The sequence below is a fragment of the Acinonyx jubatus genome, chromosome B3 (assembly GCF_027475565.1).
Source record: "Acinonyx jubatus isolate Ajub_Pintada_27869175 chromosome B3, VMU_Ajub_asm_v1.0, whole genome shotgun sequence".
NCBI lineage: Eukaryota > Metazoa > Chordata > Mammalia > Carnivora > Felidae > Acinonyx > Acinonyx jubatus.
The window spans coordinates 57,326,898-57,343,291 of NC_069386.1; the positions used below are offsets into that span (position 1 = coordinate 57,326,898).

The following is a 16,394-nucleotide window of genomic DNA, read 5'->3' on the forward strand; positions in this document are numbered from 1 at the left end:
GCTTGGGCCATGATCTCACAGTTCCTGTGCTGGAGCCCTACATCAGGCTCCATGCTAACAGCGTAGAGCCTGCTTGAGATTCTGTCTCCATCTCCCTCTCTGCCCCTCCCTCCACTCATGCTCCCTCTCTCTTTCAAAATAAATAAATAAGTAAACATTAAAAAAAAAAAAGACAAGCCTTCCAGGTAATTCTCATACACAATAAAATGTTTTATATGTTTAGACATTTACTTGGAGAATATAAGAATAAAGGGGGTACCTGGGTGCCTCAGTCGGTTAAGCATCTTACTCTCGATTTTGGCTCAGGTCATGATCTCACCATTCCATGAGATCAAACCCTGAGTTGGGCTCTATGCTGACAGTGCAGAGCCTGCTTGGGATTCTCTCTCCCAGCTCTCTCCCCAACGCCTCTCAAAATAAATAAGTAAATAATAAATAAATAAATAAATAAATAAATAAATAAATAAATAAATAAATAAATAAAGGAATCAATTCCAGCATGAAGAGAATCAGGAAACAAAAAACCAATAGAGAAGAAAATCAGGAAAAACTTATTATTTTCTCCAGTAATGATTAAATGATGATTAAACTCTGCTCTTGATAGCTAACTTTTAGTATGTCATTACATTGCAGGTTCATCACTTTTAATTTAAGAAACTCTCGAATTGCACAGTTAAGTGGATTTTGAAATACATACAAATTTCCTTATTCTTGTTTCAAGTTGCAGAAAATGCTTCTGAAACTGTAGATCAAACTCAGAAAATATACATGTGTGTATAAAGCAACTTGATGTGACTTTTTTTAATGTTTATTTGAGAGAGAGAGAGATAAAGAGTGTGAGCAGGGGAGGGTCAGAGAGAGAAGGAGACACAGAGGTATCAGCCCAGAGACCAACGCGGGGTTCAAACTAAAGAACTGTGAGTTCATGACCTGAACCGAAGTTGGACACCCAACCAACTGAGCCACCCCTTGATGTGACTTTTGATTGAAACAACATTGGTTGTCATGGAAGTTACTTTACCATACTGTAAGTTTTGCACAAAGCAATGTTTTGGCTTGTATTTTAGGTTGAATTTATTAAGAAACATTATCAAGTCTGCAGTAAAAGTTAATTTCCAAAGCTATTTAGTGTTTGATAATAGCAGTTGAGGGCAGTTCTTCTCTTTGAGAAAAATTTTAGTCTCAGCCTGAGCTCAAAAAACTGCATTAAAAACTTACCATTGCTGAGCCATTGAACTGTTTTGGGGGAGGGTGAGTCAGGATATTCATACAATTTTTCAGTCATTTAATTTTATTTTTATTTTTATTTATTTTTTTAATTTACATCCGAGTTAGTTAGCATATGGTGCAACAATGATTTCAGGAGTAGATTCCTTAATGCCCCTTACCTATTTAGCCCATCTCCCCTCTCACAACCCCTCCAGTAACCCTCTGTTTGTTTTCTATATTTAAGAGTCTCATGTTTTGTCCTCCTCCCTGTTTTTAAATTATTTTTGCTTTCCTTGTGTTCATCTGTTCTGTGTCTTAAAGTCGTCATATGAGTGAAGTCATATGATATTTGTCTTTCTCTGACTAATTTCGCTTAGCATAATACCCTCCAGTTCCATCCACGTAGTTGCAAACAGCAAGATTTCATTCTTTTTGATATCCGAGTAATACTCCATTGTGTGTGTGTGTGTGTGTGTATGTATGTATGTATATATATATATATATACACATATATGTATATATATGTATATATATGTGTGTGTGTATATATATATATATATATATATATATATATATATATATATATACACACACCACATTTTCTTTATCCATTCATCCATCGATTGACATTTGGGCTCTTTCCGTACTTTGGCTATTGTTGGTAGTGCTGCTATAAACATTAGGGTGCATGTGCCCCTTTGAAACAGCATAACTGTATCCCTTCGATAAATACCTAGTAATGCAATTGCTGGGTTGTAGGGTAGTTGTATTTTTAATTTTTTGAGGAACTTCCATACTGTTTTCCAGAGTGGCTGCACCAGCTTGCATTCCCATCAGCAGTGCAAAAGAGTCCTCTGTCTCCACATCCTTGCCAACATCTGTTGTTGCCTGAGTTGTTAACGTTAGCCATTCTGACAGGTGTGAGGTGGTATCTCATTGTGGTTTTGATTTGTATTTCCCTGATGAGGAGTGACACTGAGCATTTTTTCATGTGTTGGCCATCTGGATATCTTCCTTGGAGAAGTGTCTTTTCATCTCTTTTGCCCATTTCTTCACTGGATGATTTGTTTTTTGGGTGTTCAGTTTGATAAGTTCTCTATAGATTTTGGATACTAACCCTTTATCTGATATGTCATTTGCAAATATCTTCCCCCATTCTGTCAGTTGCCTTTTAGTTTTGCTGATTGTTTCCTTTGCTATGCAGAAGATTTTTATTCTGATGAGGTCCCAATAGTTCACTTTTGCTTTTATTTCCCTTGCCTACAGAGACATGTTGAGTAAGAAGTTGCTGTGGCTAAGGTGAAAGAGGTTTTGCTTGGTTTCTCCTCAAGGATTTTGGTGGCTTCCTGTCTTACATTTAGATCTTTCATCCATTTTGATTTTATTTTTGTGTATGGTGTAAGAAAGTGGTCTAGGTTCATTCTTCTGCATGTCACTATCCAATTTTCCCAACACCATCTGCTGAAGAGACTGTCTTTATTCCATTGGATATTCTTTCCTGCTTTGCCAAAGATTAGTTGGCCATATGTTTTTGGGTCCATTTCTGGGATCTCTACTCTCTTCCATTGATCTGAGGGTCTGTTTTTGTGCCAGTACCACACTGTCTTGATGATTACAGTTTTTTAATACATCTTGAACTCCGGGATTGTGATGCCTCCAGCTTTGGTTTTCTTTTTCAAGATTGCTTTGGCTATTTGGAGTCTTTTCTGGTTCCATACAAATTTTAGGATTGTTCTAGCTCTGTGAGGAATGCTGGTGTTATTTTAATAGGGATTGCATTGAATATGTAGATTGCTTTGGGTAGTATTGACATTTTAACAATATTTGTTCTTCCTGTCCAGGAGCATGGAATATTTTTCCTTTTTTTTTTTTTTTTTTTTTTGGTCTTCTTTAATTTCTTTCATAAGCTTTCTATAGTTTTCAGTGTATAGATCTTTCACCTCTTTGGTTAGATTTATTCCTAGTTATTTTATGGGTTTTGGTGCAATTGTAAATGGTATTGATTCCTTTATTGCTTTTTTTGTTGCTTCATTATTGGTGTATAGGAATTCAACCAATTTCTGTGCATTGATTTTATCTCCTGCAACTTTGCTGAATTCATGGATCTGTTCTAGCAGTTTTTTGGTGGAATATTTTAGGTTTTCCATATAGAGTATCATGTCATCTGCAAAGAGTAGAAGTTTGACCTCCTCCTGGCTGATTTGGATGCCTTTTATTCCTTTGTGTTGTCTGATTACTGAGGCTAAGACTTCCAATACTATGTTGAATAACAGTGGTGAGAGTGGACAACCCTGTCGTGTTCCTGACCTTAGGGGGAAAGCGCTCAGTTTTTCCCCATTGAGAATGATATTAGCGGTGGGTCTTTCATATATGGTTTTTATGATCTTGAGGTATGATCCTTCTATCCCTACTTTCTTGAGGGTTTTTATGAAGAAAGGATGCTGTATTCTGTCAAATTCTTTCTCTGTATCTATGGAGAGGATCATGTGGTTCTTGCCCTTTCTTTCATTGATGTGAGGTATCACATTGATTGTTTTGAGGATATTGAAACAGCCCTGCATCCCAGGGACAAATCCCACTTTGCCATGGTGAATAATTTTTGTAATGTGTTGTTGCATCCGGTTGGCTAGTATCTTGTTGAGGATTTCTGCATCCATGTTCACCAGGGATTGGTCTTTAGTTCTCCTTTTTAGTGGAGTCTTTGGTTTTGGAATCAAGGTAATGTTGGCTTCATGGAATGAGTTTGGAAGTTTCCCTTCCATTTCTATTTTTTTGGAACAGCTTCAAGAGAATAGGTGTTAACACTTCTTTAAATGTTTGGTAGAATTCTCCTGGAAAGCCATATGGCCCTGGACTCTTGTTTTTTGGGAGATTTTTGATTACCAGCTCAATTTCTTTACTGGTTATGGGTTAGTTCAAATTTTCTATATCTTCCTGTTTCACTTTTGGTAGTTTATATTTTCTTCCAGATTGCCCAATTTATTGGCATATAATTTCTCATAATATTGTCTTATTATTGTTTTTATTTCTGCAGTGTTCGTTGTGATCTCTCCTCTTTCATTCTTGATAGTATTTATTTGAGTCCTTTCCTTTTTCTTTTTGATCAAACAGAGTAGGAGTTTATCAAAGAACCAGCTTCTGGTTTCATTGATCTGTTCTACTGGTTTTTTTTTTTGTTTTTTTTTTTTTTTTGGTTTCAATAGCATTGGTTTCTGCTCTCATCTTTATTATTTCCTGTCTTCTGCTGATTTTGGGTTTTATTTGCTGTTCTTTTCCAGCTCTTTAAGGTATAGGGTTGGGTTGTGTATCTGAGACCTTTCTTCCTTTTTAAGGAAGGCCTGGAATGCTATATACTTCCTTATTATGACTGCCTTTGCTGCATCCCAGAGGTTTTGGGCTGTGGTGTTATCATTTTCATTGGCTTCCATGTACTTTTTAATTTCCTCTTTAACTTCTTGGTTAACCTTTTCATTCTTTAGTAGGATGTTCTTTAGTCTCCAAGTATTTGTTGTCTTTCCAAATTTTTTCTTGTGGTTGATTTAGAGTTTCATAGCATTGTGGCCTGAAAATATGCACGGTGTAATCTCAATCCTTTTGTACTTGCTGAGGGCTGATTTGTGTCCCAGTATGTGATCTATTCTGAATGTTCCATGTGTACTCGAGAAGAATGTGTATTCCTCTGCTTTAGGATGAAATGTTTTGAATATATATGTTAAGTCCATCTGGTCCAGTGTGTCATTCAACACCATTGTTTCCTTCTTGATTTTCTGTTTAGATGATCTTTCCATTGCTGTAAGTGGGGTGTTGAAGTCCCCTACTATTATGGGATTATTATCAATGAGTTTCTTTATGTTTGTGATTAACTGATTTGTACATTTGGGTGTTCCACGTTTGGAGCATGAATGTTTACAATTATTAGATCTTCTTGGGGGATAGACCCCTTAATTTTGACATAATGCCCTTCTTCATCTCTTGTTCTGTCTTTATTTTAAAGTCTAGATTGTCTGGCTACTCAGAGTATGGCTACTCTGGCTTTCTTTCGGAGATCATGAGCATGATAGATGGTTCTCCATCCCCTTACTTTCAATCTGAAGGTGTCTTTAGGTCTAAAGTGGGTCTCTTGTAAACAGCATATAGATGGATCTTGTTTTCTTATCCATTCTCTTACCCTATGTCTTTTGATTGGAGCATTTAGTCCATTGATGTTCAGAGTGAGTACTGAAAGGTATGAATTTATTGTCATTATGTTGCCTGTAGAGTTGGAGTTTCTGGTGGTGTCCTCTGGTCCTTTCTAGTCTTTGTTGCTTTTGGTCTTTTTGTTTTTTTGTCTTGTTTTGTTTTTTCATCTTTTCTCCTCTCAGAGAGTCCCCCTTAAAATTTCTTGCAGCACTGGTTTAGTGGTCATGAACTCCTTTAATTTTCATTTGTCTGGGAAACTTTTTATCTCTCCTTCTATTTTGAATGACAGCCTTGCTGGATAAAGAATTCTTGGCTGCATATTTTTCCAATTCAGCACATTGAATATATCCTGCCACTCCTTTCTGGCCTGCCAAGTTTCTGTGAATAGGTCTGCTGTGAACCTGATCTGTCTTCTCTTGTAGGTTAAGGACTTTTTTCCCCTTGCTGCTTTCATGATTCTTTCCTTGCCTGAGTATTTTGTGAATTTGACTATGATATGCCTTATTGATGGTTGGTTTTTGTTGAATCTAATGGGAGTCCTCTGTGCTTCCTGGATTTTGATGTCTGTTTCCCCAGGTTAGGAAAGTTTTCTGCTATGATTTGCTCATGTAAACCTTCTACCCCTTTTTCTCTCTCTTCACCTTCTGGGACCCCTATGATTCTAATGTTATTCCTTTTTAATGAGTCACTGAGTTCTCTAATTCTTAAATCGTGCTCTTTTGCCTTAGTATCCCTCTTTTTTTCTGCTTCATTGGTCTCCATAAGTTTGTCCTCTATATTGTTAAATTCACTGCTCTACTTCATCCATCCCTGCTGCCGTAGCATGCATTAGAGATTGCAGCTCAGTTATAACATTTTTTATTTCATCTTGACAAGCTTTTACTTCTTTTATCTCCACAGAAATGGATTCTATGCTTTTTTCAACCCCCGCTAGTATTCTTATTACCGTGATTCTAAATTCTAGTTCAGACATCTTGTTTGTATCTGTGTTGTTAAGTGCCTAGCTGTCATTTCTTCCTGTTCTTTCATTTGGGGCGAATTCCTTCATTTCATCATTTTTAAGGAAAAAAAGGAATTAATAAAGTAAAAAAAAAATTAAAAGCAACACAAAAAAAATTAAATAAGGGATGCTATATCCTAGGTGTGTTTTGGTCTGGTTGTTGAAAGGAGCTTGACAGATTAGAGAAAAAAAGGAAAGATAAGAAAAGAAAAAGCAGAAAAAAGGGGGAAAAAAGGAAAACATTTGAAAATTTGAAAAAATGAATACAATAAAATAGAATAAAATGGAATGATTGATGTAAAATAGAATTTTTAAAATTTACAAAAAAGTAAAATACATACTAGAAAAAAATTAAAGAAAAATCTTTTTAATAAAAATGGAAAATAAAATAAATTTTTTTCTCTTTCTGCTGAGTTCTGTGGTTCAGGTTGTGCAGATTGTTGCGTTAATCCTCAATCAGTGTTTTAGGTGTGCAAGATGGTTTAGTGTTGATCTGGCTGCATTTCAGGGACGAGAGACACAAAAACACTTTCCATGCTGTTCTGCCATCTTGGCTCTTCCCTCTTCACCTGAAACTTTCCATTTTCATATCCCCTTTATCACAGAACAAGGAAATTTTTCCATCTGAAAAGGAACCTACAATCCCCTAACCGCCTATTTCTCTGCCCTGGCTGTAGTTTATGAAAATAATCCGAGGAGCTTATAAAACCTGTGGGGGCCCCACCTCCAGATATTCTGGTTTAATTATCTAAGATAAGGGCCTGGGCCCCTATGTTCTGAATATGTAGCCAGGGTTGTGAACCACTGACTACCCAACCCCTTCATTCTATAGATGAGGAAATTGGGGTTAATTAAAATTGTACCAATATAGCATATTTAGATTAAAATTTTTTCATAAATAAGTAATGATTTCTAAAACCTGAAACTTGTTGACCAAGTGAAGCTTAACTGTTCAGACAACTGTTTACCATCTTTCTCTTTGTTTTCTTCTTCCTCTTCTTCTTTTTTTTTTTTTCCAGAAACTAAAGGTCTTCTTTATCCCTGCATTAGCTCTGTGAACACAGGTTAATGCTTCTAACCTTTCTTTGAAAAATTAGGAAAACATTTACCCATAGAGCTGAAACAGGCAAATTTCAAAAGAATAAAACTTGAAATACCACAGTTGACTCCCACTTTTTAACCTGCTCTCACAGAACTTCAGCATGCATTTACATATGTGAGAAGAGCTATTTTAAGTAGCCCACACAATTAAAAACCAAACAAGGATTAAAATCTGAGAGGTAAATGGGTGCTATGGTAATTTTCAAAAAATGGTGTAACTTCTTTGACATACCTTCCCCCAAGAGCGGGGTTCCCATGACACTAAGAGGCTGTGATGGCTTTAACTAATAGAGCAAGGCTCAGCACACCTTTTCAGTAAAGGGCCAGATAGTTAATATTTTAGGCTTTGCAGGCCTTAAGGTCTCTGTTGCAACTACTCAACTCTGCATTGTAGCATGAAAGTAGCCATAGACAAAATGTAAACAAATGGACATGGCTATGTTCCAGTAACACTTTATTTACAATAACAGGTGGCATGCTGAATTTGGCACGAGGTCATAGTTCACTGATCTCTGCAATAGAATATGGAAGAAAGGCTATGTGACTTCTAAAACTAGGTCATAACAAGCCCTACAGCTTCCACCTGCGTCTCCTGGAACACTCTCAGAAAGCTCCATCTTGGAACTTAGCCACCACCCTGTGAGAAGCCAAAGCCAGAGAGACAGGCCCTATGTAAGTGATCTGGTCAACAGCCCTGGCTTTGCCCATCCTTCATGTCTTCCCAGCCTAGGTGTTGACATGTGAGTGAAGAAGCCTCATGATGATTCCAGTGCCCATCTGTTCAAGTCACCACTGAACACTGAGTCTTCCTGGCTGAGGCTCTGGACAGAGTGCAACAGAGACAAAACATCCCTACCATGCCCCATCGAAATTCTGTGAGGATAGTAAAACCATTGTTTTCACATTGCTAGATTTAGAGGTGGCTTGTCATGTAGCAATAGATAACTAGAACAGAGGATGACTAACAAAACCTCTTAATATCACATGTGGAAGGTTAAAAATCTCAGAAGAGAAAGCTGGAGTAACAAACTCATTTGAAAATATTTAATTAAAAAAAAAACAACTTATGCTTGTAAGTCATAAATCTAAAGAAACTTGTAATGTTTACATTCTGGAGTAAGGTGTGAAACATAGATGCCCATCAATTTGGGACTGTCCAATAACAATGGCTTTATAACTGTTGAAAAAACACAAATCTGGGACTAGTTACCAACTAATCATTAAATATTTATTTGCTTGAAAATAGTCAACAATTAGGATCAGCTAACAATTACTCCAACTGGCCAAACCATTTTTTGTGTATGGATACAATGTTGAATGCTCTGCTATGCTATGGCTCCAGACACCTTGGACATAATACTAAAACAAAATTTGTGAAGCTAGTCAATACTGGAAAAGCTTTGTAACTTTAAGTAATATGATCTATACTATAGTTGCAGGTAAATTATTTAAAAATCTACCCTAATAGATATTCACTAATGCTGAACTTCAGGTATACATGGATTAACAATTTGCTAACAATTTGGTTATAGGTGTTTAAACTTCCCCTGCCCCCAAACCAGAAAGCCCTTGGATATGGTACTGTGTCAGGATTGTCCTAAAAGGCGCAGAGTTTAGGCTGAAGCAAATATGCAAGCATTACTGTGAGGCACAAATAAAATCAAGTCCGGCACAGAAGAGACAAAACCAAGCATGAAGTAAGGGTACAATCTTAAGCCACCAACATAGAATGAGCATTTATAAGAGAAACTAAAAAAAATCATTACGGATACTTCCAGAGTTTCTGGAACACAGCTGTAGGGACTTTTTCTAGGGAAGAAAAATGGTTCTAAGACCAATTCTGACATGTGTGTGGAGGAGGCTCCCCACCCTCCCACCCCGTCCCACACACACCACCACACAATGCTCAGGACACAAAGTAGGTGTTCTATAGAGTTCAACTCAATTCTGAACTGTCTACCCAGAGATAGCATCAGACTCCAAAGGGACAGGGCTCAATCCCAAAAGAACACCCTCCACTTGAGAAGCCATTCACAAGCTCAAGTTAACACCTACGCTTCTGACCAACCACCTATAGACTGGAGGTTCCAAAGATCCACTGCTTGGATTTCAGATGCCAGTTCCAAGTCCAGGTTGTTAGCTGTGCTTCTTCTTAGCAACTGGCTATAAATCAGAGGTTCTCATGACCTCTACCCTTTCAGATTCAACTGATTAGCTAGAGTAGCTCACAGAACTCAGGGAAACACTTACTCACATTTACCAGTTTATTATAAAAGTATATAATAAAGGATACAGGTGGACATCCAGATGGAAGAGATGCACAGGGCAAGGTATATGGCAAGTAGCATAGGTGTGCTACTCTCCCAGCACTTCCAGCTCTCCCAGTTCACCAACCTGGAAGCTGACCAAACTGTCCATTTCTAAATTTTTATGGAGACTTTATTACATAGGCATGATTGATGAAGTCATCAGCCATTGGAAATCTATTCAATCTCTAGCCATTCTCCCCTCCCAAGAGGTATAAGGGTGGGACTGAAAGTCCCAACCCTACAATCCAGCCAATCAGCCCAATTCTTAGAAGACCCAGGGGCATTCCAAAATTCACCTTATTAACATGACAGAAGGTACCTTTATCTCTTTCACCACTTAAGAAATTCCAAGCCTTTTAGAAGGTCTGCACTAGAAACAGGACAAAGGCCAAATATATATTTCTTATTATAATTCATAATATCACAGGAAGGCAGCTATTAAAAGATGATATTGCTAAAAAGAAAAAAAAAGAAATTATGGATTCATTCTTGAACTTACTTGCTGTAGCTGACAGGTCTCATGCCCAGTACCCTTATTAGCCTCCCATGGTTAAATTTTTACAACTAGTTGTTATCCAGCAATATTCTATACTTTGCCAGGCTTAACAAACAAAAAGTATATAGGCAAACTACCCATAGGTGGGACAGCAACCACAAGTTGAAGAATCAAACTATTAAGTTAGAACAAGATTTCTTACAACTTTGGTACTATTGACATTCAGGTGACACTGTTTGACATAATTTTTTGTTGTGGGGTGGTCCTATTCATTGTTAGGATGTTTAGTGGCATCTCTAGCCTCTACCTGCTAGATGCCAGTAGTGCCCCCCAACTCAAGTCATGTCAATCAAAAATGTCTCTAGATGTTGCTAGATGTCCCCAAGGGACAAAGCTGCCCCCAGCTGAAAACCCCTGGATTAGAAATAGAATTTTCCATGTGGTGTTTGTGTTCTCTCTGCTTCCTTTTTTAGAGGACATACTAGGGGATTACTACTGGGGGAGGTCATGGCTATCCTTTTTGGTAATAGACTTAAAGTGTTTCCTATTGGACTGAGATCCTCAGTTCCTCAGGAGCAAATGACCAGAGGCCTCCCTTGGTTTCCTTGCTGCATTGACTTTTTCATGGGGTGGCTCATTAAATTTTTTTTTAATGTTTATTTGTTTTTGACAGAGAGAGAGAGAGAGACAGAGCATGAGCGGGGAGGGGCAGAGAGAGAGGGAGACACAGAATCCGAAGCAGGCTCCAGGCTCTGAGCTGTCAGCACAGAGCCCGATGCAGGGCTCAAACCCACAGACGGCGAGATCATGACCTGAGCAGAAGTTGGGCACTCAACCAAATGAGCCACCCTGCACCCCAAGGGGTGGCTCATTAAAAAGATAGTTGATTTCATCAGAACAAGGAAGCAAGAGAAAAAGAGAAAATGCAAGCAAGACCAAGTCAGTCTTTTGTAACTTAATCTCTGAAGTGATATCCATCAATTTTGCCTATTCTGTTCATTAGAAGTAATGAGCTAGGGCCAGCCCATACTCAGGCAGACTCACTGGGGGCCACTTTAGACGCCTGACTACACTGGGATGCAAGGGAGGTAAAATTTTTTTGAAAGTCTGCATGTCTTAAAAAGGTCTTTTTTCTACTCTCATATTTAATCAATAGTTTAAGCATAGAATTCTAGGTTGAAGGTGATGGGCTGGCTCTCCTCCCCTAACCTACCTGAGGGCGAGCTGCCCTAAGAAGATAGGAATGGGAGAGCTGGACCTGCAGGGAAGGGACACCTAACTCCTTCACAGCCCCCACTGCACAAGGAAGAGTCAGGCCTGTTCTTCTTCAGGCTCCCCGGGGGGACCTGGCCAGATGCAGAAGTAGCTGAAGATTATAGAAGAGCAGACTTAAAAGATAAAACTTAGAATAGACAACATTACTGATTATGTGCCAAACACTTGGAGACCCCTACAATCTGCAGAACTAGTCCTTATAGGACAAATTTTTTATCGTACAAGTTGTCTGAACAATCTGCATTATAAACATAGAAAGTGAATAAAAGAACTGAGTGAAGATGAAATCAGGACATTGAAACATAAAAACAAAAAAAAAAAAAAGAGAGAAAAAAAATTGATGAACCTTCTGTCCAGGAACAAAACAATAAAGACATACACAGCTATGCCTAGAACCCCAATGCGGGAGGTAAAGAACTGGATGAAGACATTTTACCTCTAACCCTTGAAGAGAAGGAAAACAATACCTAAAATCTTTATTTGAAATTTTGATTCTTATGTAAACAAAATCTACCTCTGGAAGGACCTGAAGCTGATGAAATCCCATAAACTCTCTATATTCCTGTATCTTTCAAGCATTGCTGAAGTGCAGGATAAATTCTAGTGAAGAGGTCTTGAGAAAGCACTTCAAGGCACCAACTAACAAGTTCCATTGAAAAACAGCAAGAGTCAGACACTGGATCTGTGAGTGCTGCACTCAGGAAGAAACCATCAGGCAACTGAGATTCACTTCCCTTTCATGATCACTGGTGGTATGTGGACATAGTAGGGGAACACCCACCTGTTGATGAATCCATACCTGGGAGAAGAATTTGTGGGCTTCTTGCCCTATGAAGATAATGTCTGCCTTAATGAAGATAATTTTGGGTGTGAAATTACACATGGTAATAACCGTGAAGTGGGGACTAAATATGGAGTACTGTCAAAGCCAGGAGTACCATACGTCCAGTAGATTTTCATCAAAAATGAAAACTGCTTCAAGACTTTTAGAGAAATAGTCCTAAGCTCTCTACACACTCTGCTCTTCCTGTGCCTTAAATATGTGGTTGGCAAACCAGTGCCTGTTATGGCAGTATCAGTTGCATTGGGAACGATTGAGGAAGTCTGTTCTTTTACCCATCAATCACCACAACTCATATATGACAATGTAATTTCTGTCTTTTCTCAGAACAATGAAGAAAAGAGTAATGACCTGAAGGAAACTTGTCATTCTCAATTGAGAGACAAGCATGGTGTTTTTGAAATTTTTATAGATTTCCTACAAGCACTTGTTTTATGTTTAGATGGTATAGCGACATAAGTATTAGATGGAATAACTGTAACTGGCCGAGAATCTGTCCCTCTGCCATCAACAGATTTTAATTTTATTTTTGGCATTACTGTTCTTAAAAATAGCCTATCTTGGGGCACCTAGGTGACTCAGGCAGTTAAGCATCCAACTCTTGGTTTTGGCTCAGGTCATGAAATCATGGTTTCAAGCCCCGCAGTGGGCTCTGTGCTGGCAGCGCAGAGCCTGCTTGGGATTCTCTATCTCCTTCTCTCTCTGCTCCATGCCCCCTGGCCCCCGCTCACGCTGTCTCTCTCTCAAAATAAATAAATACTTAAAAAAAAAAAAAAGTCCTATCTTCTACAAGAGTCCTCGGACAAAATCCCCACATGACAAATCTTGGATGTTTTCTTTGCAGCTAGCAGCTTCTCTGCAGTTTTGCATTCACTAATAAGGTGATGGAAAACTCTAAAACTTACCACGGATTTTGGCTTGAGGAAGCAATAATTTGATAACCAACCTGACATTCAAATGAAACTCCCTAAGAAATTCCACAGTGCTCAGCAAGGTAACTTGGAATCTCAACTAACCTCTGAGAATCACTATAAAAGATCCCTAAGTGTTGCAACAGGACAAGTTATTACTCAGGAACTTAAAGATATATTCTCAGAACAACACCTCAAAGCCTGAAAATGCTTATTTCGGGTATTGTCTGTCATGGGACAGCTCAAATTCAACGTAACAGAGAGCCCCATGCTGACTGACTTGTACAGAAGTGACTCAGCCAATCCTGACACACTCTCAGCCCAGCTTCCCTGTTAGAAAATCACATAGAAACACAGAAGGAAAGAGGTAGAGCTCCCATCCACCACTTAGGAAGCCCTCCATCTGCCTGGCTTCAAGTTTCTTCCTAATGTTTATGCATTGCTGAAAGTCTTGTGTATTCTTCCTGTGATTTGTTTGAGAATGACTGCTGTGAAAACACTCAAAAGCATCTCAAAAGCATTCCTGGGGAACACTTTGACAGAATGAAGGTTAAGGAACTTGGCTTTGCCTAACATAAATGTTTTATATAAAACATTATCTGTATTTAATGGTAGACCCATATATCAATCTCTACACAAACAAGTCAGTGCTACACAAACAAGTCAGAATTGCCTACAGGTAATTGATAAACCATAAAAAAATACCTTTAAAAATGCTTAAAAATAGGTTTTCTCCTATGTTTAAAATTTGAAGGCAAAGTTGTAAGGTATATACTGAACATCTTTTTCTATGGGCCTCTTACTGAATATATCAGCCACTTGGTTGGTTTGAGCAACCACTATTTTAATGCTCACACCTTGAAGATATATTTGTTCTTCCAGAAGACAGTATTGCAAGTACCATATTTCATTTCTGCATGATCTCCAGTTCTGGCACTCTAGGAATGTTTAAAATCATTTTGGATATAACATTTATTATCACTGAAGATCCAATTGTATTGAGTTATCACTTCTTTGAAGGAATAAATTTTGGGGAGGTGTGGGAGGAAAAAATAGATTTTATAAAATGTTACAAATAAATTTACAACTGACCTTTGACTAGTTGGGTTTTTAAGTATATTGTTAAAGATTTGTAATGTACAGTTAATGGAATTATCAAGGAAAGGAAAACAGTGAGTTCATTAAACAAGAGTGTTAGTGCAGGTTTTATCTTTGTTAAGTGAACCTAAAGGAACAAGTTACAGTTGAAGTTCAAATGGAAGTGACTGCCATTCTTGTTCCATATCTGGTTGCTGTATTTGTTATTTTATTGAGCGTACACCTTTCTGAGTCTTAAGCTTTTAGTCAGGTATATGTTAAACACTTCTGTTTCATGATCAAACCAGAATCAGAGGCCATGGATACTGACAATTGGTATATCTATTTTCTTCTGTCTTTTTCTGTGACTGTATCTACTTCCTCATCTTGATCAGGAAAACTTACAAAAATAAGGGGCTTGTGGTTTATCTAGGAATAATGCACAAAATATGGCTATTATTTTTAGTGAGGAGAGTCAATTTTATTTCAATCTAAATAATAAGTGAACTTTAATTTCATCTTATTTCAGTGAAATAAGCTTATTTCAATCTAAATAAAATATGGGGTTTTTTTTTCAAATTTGTTTTAAAGAAAACATTACTCCCAGATGGGTTCACTCGTGAAATCTACCAAACATTTAAGGAAGAAATCACACCAATTCTCCATAATCTCATCCTAAAAATAGAAGCAGAAGGAACACTTCCTAACTGATTCTAAGAGGCCAAAATTACCATGATACCAAAACCAAAGACATTACAAGAAAAAGAAACTATAGACAGACTCCCATGAATATAGATGATAGAATATTTAACAAAATATTAGTAAACCAAATCCAATAATGTATAAAGAGAATTATATGCCATGAACAAATGGGATTTATCCCAGGTATGCAAAGTTGGTATAAGATTTGAAAATCAATTAATGTAATCCATTACATCAATAGGTTAAAAAACTTACATGATCATATCAATAGATGCAGAAAAAGTATTTGACAAAATCCCACTCCCATTCTTCATAAAATCTATCAGAAAACTAGGAATAGAGGGAAGCTTCCTCAACTTGATAACAACTAACATCATACTTAATGGTGAGAACTAGAAGATTTCCCACTAAGATCGGGAACAAGGCAAGGATGTCCCTTTCCACCTTGGCAGGGTGGAACATCACTCTGGAAGTCCTTGCTAATGAAATAGGGCAAGAAAAGGAAATAGAAGGTAAACAAATTGGGAAGAAGGAAATAAAACTGTCTTTGTTCACAAATGAAGTGATTGTCTATGTAGCAAATCTGAAAAAATCAACAGAAAAACTCCTGGAACTATTAAGCAATTATAGCAAAGATGCAGGATAAAAGATTAATATACAAAAGCCAATCCCTTCTCAATTTACCAACAATGAAGTGGAATTTGAAATAAAGCAAGGTTCTAAATGGCTACACAATCATCCCAATGTCATTTATTTACTAATTCTTTTCCACATTGATTTCAAATGATGCCTGCATCATACAAAAAACTCCCATATATATTTTCAATTTTTAGACTCTCAAATACTATTTCATTTAAGTGTAGATTTCTGCATAATATACCAAACTGTTTTACCACTGTAATTTGAAGATTAAATATCTAATTGGGTCAGTGTATTAGTAATTATTCCTGCATAGCAAATTACCCCAAAATGTAGCATCTTAAAACAACATTTATTATTTTGCACAATTTCTAGAGTCCAGGAATCTGGTAGCAGCTTAGCTGAGTAGTTTTGACTGTCTCTTACAAGACTGCCATAGAGGTGCTGGCTGGGGCTGCAGTCATTTCAAGGCTTGACTGGGGTTGAAGAACCCACTACTAAGCCCACTGACATTGTTGACAGACATCAGTTCCTCACTTAATGTTGGCCAGAGGTTTTAGTTCCCTGTCATGTAGGACTCTCCATAGGGCTGCTCACAACATGGCAACTTGCTTCCTCCAGGGGAGAGACTGGGGAGCGGGAGGATGCCCAAGAT

General features: G+C 37.6%; 1 pseudogene; it reads left to right on the forward strand.

Moving 5' to 3' along the window:
- Nucleotides 1-10,103: 10,103 nt before the first annotated feature.
- LOC113597958 (52 kDa repressor of the inhibitor of the protein kinase-like) lies at nucleotides 10,104-14,004 on the forward strand (annotated as a pseudogene).
- The last annotated feature ends 2,390 nt before the right edge of the window (nucleotides 14,005-16,394 follow it).